Genomic DNA, 6,170 nt, shown 5'->3' on the forward strand with positions numbered 1-6,170 from the left:
AGAAAGCTCGACATAGGGATAGTGATCCGGCGGCGGCGGCGGCTACGGCGGCGGCGTTAGCTCACTTCTTAAAAGCTTTATATTTTAGAAGGTGGAAGACCTGGATGCTTCATACTTTGTATACAGATGCTTCATGTTACGAAGTTTCCGTCAGTCACATGTCCAATGTCCTTGACCTCATTTTCATGGTTCAGTGACCACTTGGAAAAAAAGTTCAAATTTTTTGTAATGTTGAATTCTCTCTTATTATAAGTAATAGGATAACTATATTTGATATGTGCGTACCTTGCAAGGTCCTTATGTCTGTCAGACAGTTTTCACTTGACCTCGACCTCATTTCATGGATCAGTGAACAAGGTTAAGTTTTGGTGGTCAAGTCCATATCTCAGATACTATAACCAATAGGGCTAGTATATTCGGTGTATGGAAGGACTGTAAGGTGTACATGTCCAACTGGCAGGTGTCATCTGACCTTGACCTCATTTTCATGGTTCAGTGGTTATAGTTAAATTTTTGTGTTTTGGTCTGTTTTTCTCATACTATATGCAATAGGTCTACTATATTTGTTGTATGGAATGATTGTAAGGTGTACATGTCTAGCGGGCAGATGTCATGTGACCTTGACCTCATTTTCATGGTTCAGTGGTCAAAGTTAAGTTTTTGAGTTATGGTCTTTTTATCTAATACTATATGCCATAGGTCAACTATATTTGGTGTATGGAAATATTTTATGATCTTTATGTCAGTCGCCCAGGTTTTATTTGACCTTGACCTCATTTTCACGGTTCATTGCACAGTGTTAAGTTTTTGTGTTTTGGGCTATTTTTCTTAAACTATAAGTAATGGGTCAACTATATATGTTGTATAGAAGCATTGTTAGCTGTACATGTCTGCCTGGCATGGTTCATCTGACCTTGACCTCATTTTCAAGGTTCATTGGTCTTTGTTTAGTTATCTTGGTTAATGTTAAGTTTATGTGACAGTTGTAATAAAGCTTAGCTTTATACTTAGGACTATCAACATGATATCAATGATTAGTATAGAAGGCGAGACATTTCAGCGTGTGCACTCTTGTTTCACAGGATTGGCTTGTGACATTAAAAATTCTCCTTCACACAGCAATAATGCCTGACATGCATTCTCCCTCTAAAAAAGAAACTAATTTCATGTCTGACATAAAAATTTGTATGACATATAACTAGCATTGGACGTTCATATTGTCTATACAAAAGTAATGACCTCTGACATACAAGTTTTGACTCACGAATGAGGTCTAACATGAATATACCATACTGACAGGATTATAAAGCTTTTGTTTATATGTATGCTATCCTGGAATTGTTCACACGTTATGACAAAGAAACACCTCACAAATACATGCTTAATGTCATACATTTGATACATAACCTAGGAGAACAAGTTGTGACATCTGACATACATGTTGTCTTTGTCACAGCATTGAATTTCACCTAATATTCAATACATATATAACAAATGACAACTTGCACATACCGTCTCCCTAAAAATGTTTTACATACACTTTTCCCCATGACATTGAAATGACAAACAACGCTGTGTGATACAGTATCACCATTTGACCTAGATACTCTTTGAAACTTAAGTGAACTATTACTCTGACACAGCAGAAATATTTGACCTAGATACTCTTTGAAACTTAAGTGACCTATTACTCTGACACAGTAGAAATATTTGACCTAGATACTCTTTGGAACTTAAGTGACCTATTACTCTGACACAGTATAAATATTTGACCTAGATACTCTTTGGAACTTAAGTGACCTATTACTCTGACACAGTATTAATATTTGACCTAGATACTCTTTGGAACTTAAGTGACCTATTACTCTGGCACAGTAAAAATATTTGACCTAGATAATCTTTTGAACTTAAGTGACCTATTACTCTGACACAGTAGAAATATTTGATTTAGATACTCTTTGGAACTTAAGTGACCTATTACTCTGACTCAGTAGAAATATTTGATTTAGATACTCTTTGGAAATAAAATTGCCATACAACACTGAATAACACAGATACTCTTTGGAAATAAAATTTACATACAACACTGTTTAACACAGATACTCTTTGACACTATACAAATTGATAGTAATGTTGTTTGACCAACATGTACATATTCTCCTCGACTCATCAATGTCATTATCATACATATTCTTCCTGGCATAACTTTGACAACTAATCTTGGTTAATCTGACCTTATTTACAAGAATCACTGTTTAAGTTTATGTGATACTTGTAGATGATATAAAAAAGATGTGGTATGATTGCCAATGAGACAATTCTTCACAAGGGACTGAATGACAGAATTTAACAACTATAGTTCACCATGTATGGCCTTCAACAATGAGCAAAGCCTATATTGCATAGTCTGCTATAAAAGGACCCTGAATGACAAATGTAAAACAATTCAAATCAGAAAACTTAACAGATAAAACATTAAATAAACCATGAAAAACACACTTAACAAACTCCAAACAACATGTAATGCTGTTGTTCTAGATCTTCATCTAAAGGTCATAGGTATTGATTGTAACTAAAAGTCCTCCTCAGTCTGTGTAATTAAAATGTCAATGTTCTATAGTTATTCTTTGTTCCAAAGCTTGTTTTAATACTTTAAGTGAAAGTAGCTTACACAATCTTGTTAGTTTGTTTTAACACTTGTTGTAACAATTAAACATTATATTATACACATAGTCATCAAGTAATCAATCCTTTAGAGTCAATTATAATCCTATATTTGGCATCTTTAATGATTATTTTCTAAATTTGGAGCAGTAGTTAACAGATATACCAAGACTTTTCAATGTTTGATCAGGTTTATTAACTGATACAAACTAAGATATTACATATACCTGTGTTACACTACTTTATCATACATTTAGTAGTAAATACAGTAGTTTTGAATATTTGATAAATAGCCTGCTGATTAATCCATATCACACATTTTTGATGCACACCCTTTATCATACCCTTTATCACACCCCAACTCATTTTTTTTTTCATTTTTACATAAACTCAGGTTATATTTATGCTAGCTTCTTCAGAAATATTTTTCCTCAAAATGTGTCCTAAATGACTGGTCAATTGGGCGTAACACAATTTATTGAATGATATCATTGTATGGCATGTGACGTCACAAATGTCGAGTTTTCATATTTTGACAAACGAAATTTCAGCTAAAAAAAGAACTTAATGAAATACCATACAAAACACACAAAAAAATACAATAAACAAAATATCATTAGATTACAACATGCAAATTGTAAGGTAACCCAGGTGCTGGGGATGAGTAATTCGGCAGTTCTTTTAAAGCTTCTTTAAACCAGGTGCTCTGCAGGACGCAGCTTTATACGACCGCAGAAGTCCCTGAACAGTTGGGGCAAGTATGGACACAACATTCAAGCTTGATACAGCTCTGCATTTGGATTGTGATCGAATTTTGACATAGAATGAGTTTCTGACTCAAAACAAATGTCAAGATCTTACAAAGCTATTGTGCAATTAAAGATTTTTTCTTCCAACTTTTTAAAAATTTGGAATTTGAGAAATTTGGGGAAAAAAATTGAAAACTACTACCACCCCTCCTTTTTGCAATTAGTCCAAAACCAGACATTTCTTTATACATAATTTACCAATAGTTTAAATCTGAACATACCCAACTTTGTATGTTAAATGTTTTTGAGTTACCTCCCTTACACTGCTTTTAAATTGTCTTAATTGTCCATTGACCAAAAACCTAATTTTCCCCCTTTTTTTGCCACTTATTCCAAAACATTTTGAGCCATAACCCCCAAAAATCAAAACTAACCGTTTCTTCATAGTATGGAAACTTGTGGTATAATTTCAGAGAGATTCATACATTTAATTTAAATACAAGTTATTGTTTGAAAACTGCAAAAATACTTTTTTGGGCCCCTTTTTGGCCCCTTATTCCTAAACCTTTGGTACTATAACTCCCAAAATCAATCCAAACCTTTTACCTGTGGTATTAAACATTGTGGTACAATTTCAGAGCAATTGAAATACTATTACACAAGTTGGTATCCTGAAAGTAGAAAAATACTTGTTTTGAGCCCCTTATTCCAAAGCGATTTGGACCATCATCCCCAAAATCAATCCTAACCTTCCTTTTGAGGTATTGAACCTTTTTCTAAAATTTCATAGAGATCCTTTACTTAACTAAAGTTATTGTCCAGAAACCAAATGTGTCTTTGGACGACGACGCAGAGGACGACATCATACCATTATACGAACACAAAATATTTTTGTGGTCGTATAAAAACAAGACAAAAGTAACTGAAGGTAACCCAGGTGCTAGGGATCAGAAAGCAGTCCATATATACTCTCCTGTAATCAAAGCGCGAAAGCGCTGTAAAGGCAGTTAATTACAAGTTGTGTGTATTTCTAGTCCAGTTATATCATTATCTTCCATAGAACAGAGGTGGTTTGTAGAATTTAAGATTCAGAGTTCTTTTGTACCTAGTTCACCTATATCTATAGTCTATTGTTTACAGTATATTTTCTGTGCCTCGCCATGAAATGCATTTTTAGCCATGGCCTTGTCAGTTTGCTTTAAATTTATGAGTTTGACTGTCCCTTATGTGTCTTTCGTCCCTCTTCTTTAGACATATAAGAACTTTTCCTTTTCAATATAAATAGACTATTTTTAATTATTGATTGTATACGCATATTCTATGACTCCCATAAAAAGAAGTTCACAAAGATTGACTAGTCTCTGTACTGTGTGTATAGCAAGAACATCAAGTAACATAATGGTAAATGTACATAGTAACACATCAACTTTTTTGATGACCATACCTGCCAACTGTCAGTATTTGCAGAGTATTTCCCCCATCGAGCTCGAGGCTCCCAAATGGAAATTTTGTAAGAGCAAATATTTTGTCGACTATTTTAAAGAAAACAATTAATTCAACAATGGCAATGAGCTTGTTTATGCACGAAGAAGCCAAAAACCACATTAGAATATATTTGAAGGGAATCCATGACAAATCGCCCCATTAGCAAATAGCCCCACTTTTTCACTAACTCGCCCCACTTTAAAAAAAACTGCCCCAACCTGGATAACCAAATCGCCCCACTTGTGAAATGTGTTATATCCCTTAATATTACTCCTGCCAACTTGCCCCAACTTATAGAAAACGATAATATCTAGATAAATATATTATTAACCAGGAAGAATTTACTAATGCCAACTCGCCCCACTCATGTAAAAAGATGTTATCCCGTTGTATATAAGTTAAATTCCGTTAATATTACTCCTGCTAACTGGTCCCACCTAATGGAAATCAGTGAAATCTAGATAAATATATTATTAACCAGGATGAATTTAGTAATGCCAAATAAATGCAACAGTAGTATATCGCTGTTCAAAACTCATAAATCCAGGGACAAAAAACAAAATCAGGGTAACAAACTAAAACCGAGGGAAACGCACTAAATATAAGAGGAGAACAACGACATAACACCGAAACGTAACACACACAGAAACGGACCAAGCATCAGACAAAACACCACGAGAATAACAAATATAACATGAAAACCAAATACATGAATTAGGGATAGACAAGTACCGTGCCACGTCTGATCTCAATATCTCAAAAATAAGAGAAAACACAAACAACTCAACGTTAAAATGCAACACACACAGAAACGAACAATAATATAACAATGGCCATCTTCCTGACTTGGTACAGGACACTTTTAAAGGGAATAAAAGTGGTGGGTTGAACCTGGTTTTGTGGCATGCCAAACCTCGCACTTTAATGGCAAAGTTAAATATAACATTGAAATGACAACATATTACAGGACTACAATACAAATAAATAGGAGAACAAACATGATTAATAGATAACAAAAAGCATCAGGTTTAAAATTCAATACGCCAAAAACACACAGGACTTACAAGTGACGCCCAGATATAAAAGATCGAAAGAGAAAAAAGTACATAGTTGTACAGCACTGGAGATAAAAAGTTGAAAAGGTTTCGCCAAATACGGCATTGTTTTTATGCCCGGGATAAGAACATTCTTATTATATAGAACAATTCATGCTATTGCAAACAGTAAATTTTATCAAATGAATATGAAAGAGATATACATAAAGAAACTGAA

This window comes from Mytilus galloprovincialis, chromosome 12 (genome assembly GCF_965363235.1).
Source record: "Mytilus galloprovincialis chromosome 12, xbMytGall1.hap1.1, whole genome shotgun sequence".
Taxonomy (NCBI): domain Eukaryota; kingdom Metazoa; phylum Mollusca; class Bivalvia; order Mytilida; family Mytilidae; genus Mytilus; species Mytilus galloprovincialis.